Genomic DNA, 15,085 nt, shown 5'->3' on the forward strand with positions numbered 1-15,085 from the left:
ATAAGTATATTGAATCTCCAACATCCATCCTAATGCCCGGACCATAAACTCAGCTGTGTCAATCACAATACTATCTTTGCTCAGTCCTATTATATACTCAATAAAAACAGAAGAAATTCTGAGCTCAATCAAGAGACTTTGTAAAAACCATCGGCTGATCAACATAACTTTCTGCACCAAGGTGACCTCTATATTCACTGCAAAGCAGAGTGTTAAAATAGCATAATACTGATTTGTAATTTCTTTTATTAATAAGTAACTTTTTAATGGAACGTATCAGAGTTTTAGTTTAAAATGGTGGTTATTATCAGGTATTTTGTCTTCAGCGGTTTCTGGTTAAATACTATTCATGCCTACTATATACATTAAACAGGTTAAATCAACTCAGATTGCAATGCATAGATCAATAAACTATCCTATTTCTGGATCATTTAAGCAGCATGTTGAAAACCTTGTAACTATGCTTAGTGATGTTTTTTTTCCCAACACAGCTTCATTTTCTTCAGAAGTCAGGAAAAGGCTGGTTGCTGCCTTCTTACAGAAGAAAAAAATGACAGCATGTATTTTGTACTTGTTAACTGTCACAGTGTCTTCAATGTCAATCTTTTGTATCCGAAAATAAAGCAAAAACAAGAAGACATGAAAATGTGTAATAGAGGGGAGATTTTCTTCAATCTAAATCTCAAATCCTACTAAGTATTCATGTCTCTAAGAAGAGGACAATGGTTTAAATTGAATAGTTTTTACACTGTGCCATAAAGAATTATTCTGTATTCCACTGACAATCGTAACAGCTGAGTCAGAGCTGATTGTATTGAACCACATATTGATGAAAGATACAGTGGATATAAAAAGTCTACACACCCCTGTTCAAATGCCAGATTTTCGTGATGTAAAAAAATGACAGCAGGATAAATAATTTCAAAACTTTTTCCACCTTTAATGTGACCTATAACCTGTACAATGTAATTGAAAAACAAACTGAAACCTTTAAAGGGGAAAAATATAAAATAAAAAACCTAAAATAACCTGGTTGCATAAATATGCACACCCTTAAACTAATACTTTGTTGCAGCACCTTTGGCTTTTATTACAGCACTCAGTCTTTTTGGGTAGGAGCCTATCAGCGTGGCACATCTTGATGTGGCAATATTTGCCCACTCTTCTTTGCAAAACCGCTCCAAATCTGACAGATTGCGAGGGCATCTCCTGTGCACAGCCCTCTTCAGATCACCCCACAGATGTTCGATGAGATTCAGGTCTGGACTCTGGCTGGGCCATTCCAAAGCCTCAATCTTATTCCGGTGAAGCCATTCTTTTGTTGATTTAGACGTGTGCTTTGGATCATTGTCATGCTGAAAGATGAAGTTCCTCTTCATCTTAAGCTTTCTAACAGAAGGTCGAAGGTTTTGTGCCAACACTGACTGGTATTTGGAACTGTTCATAATTCCCTCCACCCTGACCAAGGCCCCAGTTCCAGCTGAAGAAAAACAGCCCCAAAGCATGATGCTGCCACCACCGTGCTTCACTGTAGGTATGGTGATATTTTGGTGATGTGCAGTACTGTTTTTGCGCCAAATATACCTTTTGGAATTATGTCCAAAAAGTTCAACCTTGGTTTCATCAGACCATAACACATTTTCCCACATGCGTTTGGGAGAGTTCAGATGTCTTTTTGCAAAATTAAGCCGGGCTTGGATGTTTTTCTTTGTAAGATAAGGCTTCCGTCTTGCCACACTACCCCATAGCCCAGACATATGAAGAAGACGGGAGATTGTTGTCACATGTACTACACAGCCAGTACTTGCCAGAAATTCCTGCAGCTCCTTCAGTGTTGCTGTCGGCCTCTTGGCAGCCTCCCTGACTAGTTTTCTTCTCGTCTTATCATCAACTTTGGACGGACATCCTGTTCTTGGTAATGTCACTGTTGTGCCATATTTTCTCCACTTGATGATGACGGTCTTCACTGTGTTCCATGGAATATTTAATTCCTTGGAAATTTTTTTGTAGCCTTCACCTGACCGATATCTTTGAATAATGAGATCCCTCTGATGCTTTGGAAGCTCTCTGCGGACGATGGCTTGTGCTGGAAGACGTGGCTACAAAAATGTCAGAAAAAGCCTACTAGAACAGCTGAACTTTATTTGGGGTTGATCAGAGGCACTTTAATTGGTGACAGGTGTGTGCTGACTCCAGTTTAACATGAGTTTGAATGTAATTGGTTAAATCTGGACACAGCCACATCCCCAGTTATAAAAGGGTGTGCACACTTATGCAACCACATTATCTCAGTTGTTTATTTTTATTTCACCATCCTAAAAGATTTCTGTTTGTTTTTCAATTACATTGTACAGGTTATAGGTCACATGTAAGGTGGAAAAAGTTGTGAAATTATTTATCTTGATGTAATTTTTTTACATCACGAAAACCTGGCATTTGAACAGGGGTGTGTAGACTTTCTATATCCACTGTACTATGAGGAAGTTTCATATAGAATATATTAGTATATGATTCCTAATCATGTGATGCAGCTTCCTGCCTTTTTGCTGTCTCTCAATGACAGAAGAAAAGTATAAATGATGAGGCTCTTATAGTACAGCTCATTTTAGGGAACTGCACACTTGATAGTATCTGAGGTGAGTTTGGTTAGAACAGTTTCCATCAGTCAGCTGTGTTATGTCTTATTATAAATTGTATTTTCTCTTTTTACATCTACTCAAAGTGATAATGGTCCCAACAGTGAAAGCTGCTACCATATCTAATGTCACATATGTTCGTCCTGCAAAATTTTATTTCAGTGGATATTCCAACATCCCTCATATTACATATTTTTATATCTTCCTGTGTTTTGCCTATATCATGACTGTAGTTGGGAATGTCTTCCTAATGTCAGTGATTTACCATGGCAAAAGACAGGGAGGAACTCCAGGCAGTGCAGAAACAACTCAAGAGGAAGCTGAGGGAGGCAAAGCAGCTCTATAGAGACAGAGTAGAGCACAAGTTGAGACAGAATAATATCAAAGAGGTTCTTTAATAGGTTTGACACTACCTGTGCTTCTTACTCTGACCCAGTGTCCTCACACACCATTCCTCCTTCCTTGGGGTCTCTTCACATCCCTCCACCAATGCCAATGCTGCCTCCCCATTGCCCACTGATGCCGTCTCCCCTATCAGCAGCCATACAACATTGAAGTATACCTCACCTTCCATACCTCCTCCTCTGCCCTCACCATCTGACTCCTCATCAACACAATACACATGCCCAGCCTTTGCCATAGAACAGGTGAGGAAGGAACTAGCTAAACTAAAGACCAACAAAGCAAAAGGACCAGATGAGATCAATCCCAGAGTACTTAAGGTGTGTGCTGGACAGCTTGCAGAGGTTTTTCAGAAACTCTTTAACCTCTCTCTGAGGCACAGAAAGGTGCCTAAGTTATGGAGAACTTCCTGTATTGTCCCAGTACCCTTAGTGACTTCAGACCAGTAGCGCTAGCATCACATGTCATGAAAGTGTTTGAGAGACTGGTCTTGCAACACCTGAGGTCTCGGGTGTCTGAATATCTGGACCCCCTGCAGTTTGCATATCAGGAACACATCGGAGTGGAAGATGCCATCATCTACTAGAATACTCCCATCTGGAGAGGCAGGGCAACACTGTGAGAGTCATGTTCTTTGACTTTTCAAGTGCTTTCAACACTATTCAGCCCCACCTGCTAAGTACACAGATGCAGCATATGGAAGTTTCCGCAAACATGGTGGAGTGGATTAAAGACTACCTCACTGGGTGGCCACAGTTTGTTCGCTTAGATGGCTGCATATCTGATGTGGTGATGAGCAGCACCAGTGCACCCCAAGGAACTGTACTGGCACCATTTCTTTTTACACTCTACACCTCAGACTTCTGCTACAACTCAGGAACCTGTCACCTCCAGAAGTTCTCTGATGACTCTTCAATCATTGGATACAGAGCAGACTGTTCTTCCTCAGGAGACTCTGTTCATTTGGCGTGTGCAACAAGTCACTAAAGATGTTCTATCAGTCTATAGTAGCGAGTGCACTGTTGCAGTTGTGTGCTGGGGAGGTGGCATGAAGGCTGGTGAGGCCAACAGACTAAACGAGTTGATCAGGAAGGCAAAATCTGTTGTTGGGCTGGAACTGGACAGTCTGGAGGTTGTGGCAGAAAGGAGGATGGTGGACAAAATCAACTCCATACTGGACAATTCTGCCCACCCACTTCATGAGGAACTGTGGCGAATGGGGAGTTCAATCAGCCACGGACTATTGACTATATTATTATTATTGACTATAGACTATTGTTGCATTGTTGCAACAGTAAGTACAGTACACAGCAGAGAGCCAGAAGTAGCAAGATGTGAGATAAATAGGAAATTAAAAATATTTAAAAAGTACCAAGTGGAATAGAACTATGAAGCTACAAAGACTATAAGTATATACAATATGCGCCTATGGGTATGTACAGTATATGGCCATCACTGGATATTTAAATAAATACCAGGTAAAGTGACTACAGTATATTGCACTGATTTACATTATACTACACTATTGTACATGATTACAGCAGATGGATGACAAATGTACAGTTAGCAGTGATCATTGTAGAGTCTGACAGCAGCAGGAAGGAAGGACCTACGGAATCTCTCCTTCACACAGCGAGGGTGAATCAGTCTATCACTGAAGCTGCTCTCCAGGGCAGACAGGACGTCCTGTAGGGGGTGAGACTCATGTTGCAGCATAGATGTCAGTTTAGCCAGGACCCGTCTGTCCCCCACCTCCCTCACTGAGTCCAGAGGACAGCCTAGGACAGAGCTGGTCTTCTTGAAGACCTTGTCCAGCTTCTTCCTTTCCCTCGCCGTGATGCTGCTGCTCCAGCAGACCACACCATACAGGATGGCTGATGCCACCACAGAGTCATAGAAGGTCCTGAGGAGTGCCCCCTTCACCCCAAATCTATGGAAATCTACCACCATCTCCTTGGTCTTCCCCGCATTGATGAGGAGGTGGTTCTGCTAACACCAGTCCACAAAGTACTGCGTCAGTCTTCTGTACTCCGCGTCATCGTCGTCCGTGATGAGCCCGACAATCGCAGAGTCGTCAGAGAACTTCTGCAGAACACAGCCGTCCGTGTTTTGTCTGAAGTCTGCAGTGTAGAGGGTGAAGAAGAAGGGGGCCAGGACGGTCCCCTGGGAGGCCCCCACACAGGATGTTGGACACACTGTCCTGGGCTCTCACAAACTGAAGTCGGTTTGTGAGGTAGTCCAGGATCCACTCCGCCAGGTCAAAGTCCACGCCAGCCTTCTCCAGTTTGTCCCTTAAAAGCACCGGCTGTAGGGTGTTGAATGCACTGGAGAAGTCAAAGAACAGAATTCTCACAGCACCGCCAGGCTTCTCCAGGTGTGCCAGAGCACGGTGAAGCAGGAAGATGATGGCATCCTCCACTCGAATGCTGGGTCGGTAGGCGAACTATAGCAGATCCATCGCTGAGCTCACCACGGAGCGGAGGTGGCCCAGGACCAGTCTCTCCAGTGTCTTCATCAGATGGGACGTGAGAGCCACTGGCCTGAAGCTGTTGAGGTCTTTAGCGTGTGGTGTCTTGGGCACTGGTACAACACAGGAAGTCTTCCAGAACTGTGGTACCACCCTCAGTTTGAGGCTCAGGTTGAAGACATGCTCCATAACTTCACACAGTTCATCTGCGCAGGACTTAAGGAGCCTGGAGCTGATGCCATCTGGTCCAGCTGCCTTCCTAGCCTTGATCCTCTTCAGTTCACTTCTCACCTGGGCTGCTGTGAGGGACAAAGAAGGGCAGGGGGGTAGTGTGCTGGAAACCTAAGGAAATGCAGCTTTAGGTCGTTAACCCATTGCAGATCCCCCTCAGCCTGGGCATGGGGTGCTTTGAAACCTGAGATGGTCTTCAGGCCTCGCCACAAACCACTGATAGCTGGCTTTCCCCTCTCTGATCTGCCTCCTCAGCTCCTTCTGTACAGTCCTCAGCTCCTCCTTGTTCCCTGATCTGAAAGCTCTCTTCGTCTCCTTCAGTAGAGCTTTTATTGTCAGGGGTAATCCATGGCTTGCTGTTTGGAAAACATCGTACAGTCCGGGAGGGTACAGTGTTTTCGAAGCAAAAGTTTATGCAGTCTGTGATGGCGTTGACATCCTCCCCATGTGGGTCATAGAGCTCTGTCCATACAATGGTGTTAAAGCAGTCCCTCAGAGCCTCCTCGCTCTCAGTAGTCCACCTCTTCACCACACGTGGCACCACAGGCTGCCTGTGCACAACAGGTTTATACACAGGCTCCAGATAGACAATGTTGTGGTCAGCTCTCCCCAGGGGAGGGAGGGAGGATGAAGAACATGCCTCCTTGGTGTTGGCATAGAACAAGTCCAGTATTTTATTGTCTCTGGTGGGGCAGGTGACATACTGGGTGTATGTGGGCAGAGCAGATGTGGGAGACGCGTGGTTGAAGTCTCCAGAGATGAGGAAGAGGGCCTGTGGGTGCTGTGTCTGGAGCCTGCTGGTGATGGAGAGCAGCGTGTCACAGGCTGTGTCTGCGTTAGCAGAGGGAGGCACGTACACTGCTGTCACAATGACGTGTGTAAACTCCCGTGGCAGGTAGTATGGCCGCATGCTAACTGCTAACAGTTCAATGTCTCTGCTTCACAGTTGCTCCCTCACTGTACAGTGTCCTGGTTTGCACCATCTGACATTAACAAACACAGCCAGACCTCCTCCTTTCCTCTTCCCACTGTCCCCCGTCCTGTCCGCGCGCAGCAGATAGAAGTTATCCAAAGAAACGGCTGAGTCAGGGATGTGAGGGGTCAACCACAATGGCATTGAACACAATGACGCTGCTCTCTCTGTATTCCCGCTGATGTCTTATGAGTGCGGCGAGCTCGTCTGTTTTGTTGGGAATGGACCTCACATTCCCCATGACCACGGAGGGGAGGACAGGTCTAAAACGCCTCTTCTTTTCCCGGATCTTCCTCCCAGCACGGCGGCCTCTGCGAGTCTTCTTAAGCACCTCCGCCGGGATCACATGCCTGTCTCGGGGGAACACTACAGCGCTCCGCAGCGCGATCAGCAGTTCCCTGGTGTAAACAAAGGGCGCGAGGGGTCCAACACACATCGTGACTGAAATCTTGGATCAAGCAGCGTAATTCTTCAGAAAATACAAGATTTGTGTAGAACTTAGCTATGTAATAAATATATACAAAAAATAACTCAACTCAGATTGCAATACATGGATCAATAAACTATCCTATTTCTGCATCATTTAAGCAGCATGTTGAAAACCTTGTAACTATGCTTAGTGATGTTTTTTTTTTCCAACACTGCTTCATTTTCTTCAGAAGTCAGGAAAAGGCTGGTTGCTGCCTTCTTACAGAACGAAAAATGACAGCATGTATTTTGTACTTGTTAACTGTCACAGTGTCTTCAATGTCAGTCTTTTGTGTCTGAAAATAAAGCAAAAACAAGAAGACATGAAAATGTGTAATAGAGGGGAGATTTTCTTCAATCTAAATCTCAAATCCTACTAAGTATTCATGTCTCTCAGAAGAGGACAATGGTTTAAATTGAATAGTTTTTACACTGTGCCATAAAGAATTATTCTGTATTCCACTGACAATCGTAACAGCTGAGTCAGAGCTGATTGTATTGAACCACATATTGATGAAAGATACTATGAGGAAGTTTCATATAGAATATATTAGTATATGATTCCTAATCATGTGATGCAGCTTCCTGCCTTTCTGCTGTCTCTCAATGACAGAAGAAAAGTATAAATGATGAGGCTCTTATAGTACAGCTCATTTTAGGGAACTGCACACTTGATAGTATCTGAGGTGAGTTTGGTTAGAACAGTTTCCATCAGTCAGCTGTGTTATGTCTTATTATAAATTGTATTTGCTCTTTTTACATCGACTCAAAGTGATAATGGTCCCAACAGTGAAAGCTGCTACCATATCTAATGTCACATTTGTTCGTCCTGCAAAATTTTATTTCAGTGGATATTCCAACATCCCTCATATTACATATTTTTTAATCTTCATGTGTTTTGTCTATATCATGACTGTTGTTGGGAATGTCTTCCTAATGTCAGTGATTTACCTGGTCAAGACTCTTCATACTCCTAAATACATGATTGTGTTCAACCTGGCTTTAGCAGATTTGTGTGGGAGCACTGCTTCCATCCCAAGAGTCTTAGATGCATTTTTGTTTGACAGGAGCGACATTGTCTATGAGGATTGTTTAAGTTCTATGTTTTTTTTCTATTTCTTTACAGATGTGCAGTCATGGACACTTGTCATTATGGCATATGACAGATTTATAGCAATTTGCTTCCCTTTAAGGTACCATAGTATTGTGACTAAACCAGCTATTGCTGCAATGCTGCTGTTAGTGTGGGTTGTTTTAATGAGTATATCAGCATGCATCGTTGGGCTACTTGATCATCATTCTTTCTGTGGCTCTTTGGTTATACAAAACTGGATCTGTGGTATGGTATCAATATTGGACCTGGCCTGTGGTGACACATCTTTAATTTCAAATATTGTTCGTGTTAGCATTGTTTTAAATCCGATTTTGCCTCCTATATTGATAGCATTGACATATATTTGCATTGTCATAGCACTGAGCAGGGTTGCATCACCAAAGGAAAGACTAAAAGCTGCGAAAACCTGCACTTCTCATCTGATTCTAGTGGCTATTTGCTTTATTCCCCTTTTGTTCATCAACTTAGCTTATTGGGACGATCGTGATGCCGATATCATAGTCAACATTTTACCAGACATACCACCTTTACTCAATCCTATTTTATACTCTTTAAAGACAGAAGAAGTGCTGAACTGTATCAAAAGACTTTGTAACAATATGCTGAGTAACATAAGTATGTCCAAAAAGGTATTCACTGCTATGCTGACAAAGTGGACAAAGGTTTAGAATGTTTTACTATTGATTTCTTACTAGCCAGTTGCAGTCATGATGTGGTGTTTGGTCATTTATTGTATTTTTCTGCTGCAGTGGCCATGTATTTATCTGTTGTGCAAAATGAAATCAAACATGAGTCTGTTAAGTCTGCACTGCTTAAGATATCACATATTTCAGAAAAATTCATTTTTACCTTCTCATCATTCACTGTTGTTTAACAATACTTCAACACCAGAGATGTACATATATAAAATATATGAAATATATTTAAACATATGTGGTCAACATTTAGAAATTGGTTTTGAGGCATTTTGCCTTCATCTCAGTTGGATATTGACAGGCTGCTATGAAATGCCTCCATGTGCAACTTCCATGTGCATTAACACCTAAATGACACTCCATGACAACAGTCAGCACAGGAAATAAGGCCATTGTTGAAGAATAGCACCACCATTTTACTGTGAAGAAAAGCAGTAAAATCTACTGCAGCTTTTAGAAAATGAGACTCAAAATTGTTTAGAGCAGCAGGATTTCTTTTATCTGATTTCACCAACACTTCATGTAGCTGAGACAAGGAGAATGACTTAAATTTAAAGCTGCAAGTGAGAAAAAAAATTTCCAATGAAAAACCACAGTATATTAGGGCTCTGTAGCTGTAGCTGAATTTACCAAGTGCAGGAAGGTAAATCAAAAGTTTTTCTCAGCCTATAAAGATTTAATTGATTTCTAGTCCTTTTTGGTTTCAGAAATGATTGACAGTGGAAGTAATGAATTAAATTTCACATTCAGCATTTTTGATATTAGAACTACATTGATTCCTCATTTCCTGAAGTGGATCCAGTTTAATTCAGAGCCCGTCTTTCTTGCCTTAACCCCAGGCCTTTATTTCTCCCTCTTTCTGAATCCACACAGTTGTGCAAATGTAACCACCAACTTGTAAAGTGATTGCCTGTACACCCTGTCAAATCAATTTGTTTGTCAACAAAGCTTTTCCAAGCTGGAACCTCAGGACCTTGATTTTCTTGATTGATTTGTGTTGCTGTAATTTTGTGGAACCCAGATGTTTTAGAAGTCACTGTGAGCCATTCTCTTTCTGGAAAACCATAATGTTAAGTAGACTCATGAATGTTTTTCTTTTCATATGCTAAATATACTCAACATATTTGGTTAAATCTTTTTAAAGTATTTATTGCTTTCAGACTGTAGTCATGTTTCCTTTAACCTTCAAATTTAAACTGCGAATTGAAAAAAAAATTTTTTTTCAGAAAAAAGTTTTTGCGCTTATATGAGGTGGTATTTGAGGTGTATTGATGAGGGCATATTTTGCAAAACTGCAATGAAAACACTGTTTTCGCATTAAAAGAGTCACATGATCACCAAAAACAGCAAAGAGGAAGAAGGAGGCAGAAAAGGAAGAAGTGGTAGAAGTAGAAAAATGGAGGAAATGCAACGTTTTAGTTGCCTAACATGACTTAATGGAAACACTGTCATGTCAATATTATGTTTTATCAACATTTGGAAAATAGCAATAAAGTTTTGCGCAAATCTGTGATCGAAATGCAGTTAATGAGTGTTTACTACCAAACAAAATCTACATCAGTGGTTTTGTTTGGCAAAATTTAAATCACTTTAAATTTTCTATTTTTCAAAAGAATGTACAGTGAAAGACAGTTGAAAAATTGTATAATTGTGTATAAAAAGGTCAAATGAAATTGTTTAGTCAGAATAGGGTTGAGTTAGGCAAACAGTTCGGTTTTATAATTATAGTTTAGGATTACATACAGTGGGTACGAAAAGTATTCAGACCCCTTTAAATTTTTCACTCTTTGTGTCATTGCAGCTATTTGCCAAAATCAAAAAGTTCATTTTATTTCTCATTAATGTACACTCAGCACCCCATCTTGACAGAAAAAAACAGAAATGTAGAAATTTTTGCAAATTTATTAAAAAAGAAAAACTGAAATATCACATGGTCATAAGTATTCAGACCCTGTGCTCAGTATTGAGTAGAAGCACCCTTTTGAGCTAGTACAGCCATGAGTCTTCTTGGGAATGATGCAAGACGTTTTTCACACCTGGATTTGGGGATCCTCTGCCATTCTTCCTTGCAGATCATCTCCAGTTCTGTCAGGTTGGATGGTGAACGTTGGTGGACAGCCATTTTCAGGTCTCTCCAGAGATGTTCAATTGGGTTTAGGTCAGGGCTCTGGCTGGGCCAGTCAAGAACGGTCACAGAGTTGTTCCAAAGCCACTCCTTTGTTATTTTAGCTGTGTGCTTAGGGTCATTGTCCTGTTGAAAGGTGAACCTTCGGCCTAGTCTGAGGTCCTGAGCACTCTGGAAGACGTTTTCTTCCAGGATATCGCTGTACTTAGCCGCATTCATCTTTCCTTCAATTGCAACCAATCATCCTGTCCCTGCAGCTGAAAAACACCCCCACAACATGATGCTCCCACCACCATGTTTCACTGTAGGGATTGTACTGGGCAGGTGATGAGCAGTGCCTGGTTTTCTCCACACATACCGCTTAGAATTAACACCAAAAAGTTCAATCTTGGTCTCATCAGACCAGAGAATCTTATTTCTCATAGTCTGGGAGTCCTTCATGTGTTTTTTGGCAAACTCTATGCAGGCTTTCATGTGTCTTGCACTGAGGAGAGGCTTCCGTCGGGCCACTCTGCCATAAAGCCCCGACTGGTGGAGGGCTGCAGTGATAGTTGACTTTGTGGAACTTTCTCCCATCTCCCTACTGCATCTCTGGAGCTCAGCCACAGTGATCTTTGGGTTCTTCTTTAACTCTCTCACCAAGGCTCTTCTCCCACGATTGCTCAGTTTGGCTGGACGGCCAGGTCTAGGAAGAGTTCTGGTCGTCCCAAACTTTTTCCATTTGAGAATTATGGAGGCCACTGTGCTCTTAAGAACCTTGAGTGCTGCAGAAATTCTTTTGTAACCTTGGCCAGATCTTTGCCTTGCCACAATTCTGTCTCTGAGCTCCTTGGGCAGTTCCTTTGACCTCATGATTCTCATTTGTTCTGACATGCACTGTGAGCTGTAAGGTCTTATATAGACAGGTGTGTGCCTTTCCTAATCAAGTCCAATCAGTTTAATTAAACACAGCTGGACTCCAATGAATTAGCAGAACCATCTCAAGGAGGATCAGAAGAAATGGACAGCATGTGAGTTAAATATGAGTGTCACTGCAAAGGGTCTGAATACTTATGACCATGTGATATTTCAGTTTTTCTTTTTTTAATAAATTTGCAAAAATTTCTACATTTCTGGTTTTTTTCTGTCAAGATGGGGTGCTGAGTGTACATTAATGAGAAATAAATTTTTTGATTTTGGCAAATGGCTGCAATGACAACGAGTGAAAAATTTAAAGGGGTCTGAATATTTTCCGTACCCACTGTATGTCTCTCAGAAGAGGACAATGGTTTAAATTGAATAGTTTTTACACTGTGCCATAAAGAATTATTCTGTATTCCACTGACAATCGTAACAGCTGAGTCAGAGCTGATTGTATTGAACCACATATTGACGAAAGATACTATGAGGAAGTTTCATATAGAATATATTAGTATATGATTCCTAATCATGTGATGCAGCTTCCTGCCTTTCTGCTGTCTCTCAATGACAGAAGGGAACTGCACACTTGATAGTATCTGAGGTGAGTTTGGTTAGAACAGTTTCCATCAGTCAGCTGTGTTATGTCTTATTATAAATTGTATTTGCTCTTTTTACATCTACTCAAAGTGATAATGGTCCCAACAGTGAAAGCTGCTACCATATCTAATGTCACATTTGTTCGTCCTGCAAAATTTTATTTCAGTGGATTTTCCAACATCCCTCATATTACGTATTTTATAATCTTCCTGTTTTTTGCCTATATCATGATTGTTGTTGGGAATGTCTTCCTAATGTCAGTGATTTACCTGGTCAAGACTCTTCATACTCCTAAATACATGATCGTGTTCAACCTGGCTTTAGCAGATTTGTGTGGGAGCACTGCTCTCATCCCAAAAGTCGGTGATGGAAATGCAGTTAGTGTTTGCTACAGTGACCACAACCAACCAAAATCTACATCAGTGGTTTTGTTTGGCAATGCATTTCAAATGTAAAAAATTTAAATCACTTCAAATTTTCTAGTTTGAAGTGATTCAAATTTTTTAAATTCATGTAGCTTCATGTCGCTCTGACAGGAAGAGTGACTTCAATTTAAAATTTTTATTTAACACCTGATAAAATGAGAGAGCTAGTGTTAATGTCAGAGACTGCAAATGGGAACAAATGACAAGTGGGGAGGGGGGGCTAACGGGTGCTGTGAATATTGTTCTGCGGAAAGAGGTATGAGTTTTGGTTGAGGTGGTGGAGCTGGTGGAGTTTTAGTTGATTGTGGCAAAGGGAGTGGTGTTTTCTGGGGGGATGAATTCACTGGCGTTGATGATAATACCTGTGACCTTGCCAGGTTAGGGGTAAGGGGCACCATTTTAATTCCTGATCCAAATAATTTGGACGTCCCATGGTGAAGCTGGGGATGGAATGGACAATGACGCGTCTGTAGAGGTTGTGGAGGGGCAGTGGAGGGGGCTCCAATGGGAAGTGCTGTCGAGGCGGATCCTTGGCTGATGAGGGGTCCATTGCTGGTGAGGTATGAGTGCTTTCTTCACTCCTCTCTTCTCTCAGAGGAGCCGCTGGCTGTTCAGACGGGCATCCAGACCCAGTCTGGTGCCTCAGAGAGTGGAGGAGGTTGTCCGTTAGCCGTCTCACTCCACTCCTGCTCAGGTATGGGCCCTTTCTCTTGAACAGGTCATCACGTTGCCAAAACAAGTTGAAATTACCAATGAAATGCACTCCTCTTATCTCACAGGCCTTGGACAGCCAAGTGTTCAATGCAAGCAGCTGACTGAATTTATTAATCCTCCTGTCGTTGTTTGGGAGAGGTCCACTGACAAATGACTGGATTTTCAGTTTGTCAAGTTTCTCTAATAATTTAGAGAAGTCATATTTTAAAACTTCTGATTCTCCCTTTCTGTTGTCCACTGCACCCACATGCAGGATCAGCTGTTTGACTCCTTGGTGTTTTGAGATGACCTGGGGGAGAAGGGCTGCTATATCAGTGACCTTGGCACTTGGGTAGCTGCATGTAAAAATTCTGCTGCTGTTTATGTCACTGATAGCACCATCTCCAAGCAGCACATTTGGCACAGATTTTTTGTATCTGTCTCTGACTAGGTCCATGGCTCCTGTTTTTAAAATTATTACTTTTTTGTGTTTGTTTCTCAGTCACAGCAGACATTTCTTGCTCATTAGAATTTAGATCAGACAGTGGTTGAAACCTGTTACTGCGCTGTATGGTTGATGATGGTACATGTGCTCCTGGGGTGCCAGCATTGTTCTTTCTAATTCTGTGATGCTTTGGCACCAAGTTTATGCTTCATTTTGATCAGTTCCCACTTTTGAAAGTTCTGGGCAAGACACAGTATCATCCAGGTGCAGACTAGCGTTTTGGTCAACATTAGCACTTATAGTAGGTTTGCCTTCTTACCACTGGGTCTGAACAGGAGCGTGTCGTGAAGTCCTTTTTCAGATTCCAGAGCAAGAATCTTCATTTCTAATACACAGATTTCTTGAAGATATATCCAGCAGTTTTGGCACACTGTGTTTTCTTCTTCAGACATGTTGAAAAATAAACGATCTGTGGCTGTAGTGGCTCAATATGCCAGATTAGTTGTTAAAAGCAAAAGTAAAATCCTCACTAAAATCTCAAGTCCAGTTAAAAGAGGGTAAAATAATGTTGAAAAGTGTGTTATAAAATGGGATAAAAATAAAAAGCAATAAAAGCAAAGTAAAGCTGGCAGAAGAAAGAGCAAGCAGAAAAGCGTCTGCACTCCTTCAGTTTCAGTCAATTTTCAGTTTTTAAATGATTCATCTCCAGATTTATTTTGTGTATTTGCTTGTCCAAGTCTAGTTCTTACAGTTGTTTCACTGGGAGCTAGATGAACACAAAAAGAATGATGTCCATAGTGGCATAGCCACTTAGTATTATTGCAAGTCGTTATTCAACAGGAGACACTGTCTTACAGTGGCTAGTTGGGCAGTGGATGTGGACGGATTGATAGATGGCTCCTCTTCATTACCAC

The sequence above is a fragment of the Mastacembelus armatus genome, chromosome 14 (genome assembly GCF_900324485.2).
Source record: "Mastacembelus armatus chromosome 14, fMasArm1.2, whole genome shotgun sequence".
NCBI lineage: Eukaryota > Metazoa > Chordata > Actinopteri > Synbranchiformes > Mastacembelidae > Mastacembelus > Mastacembelus armatus.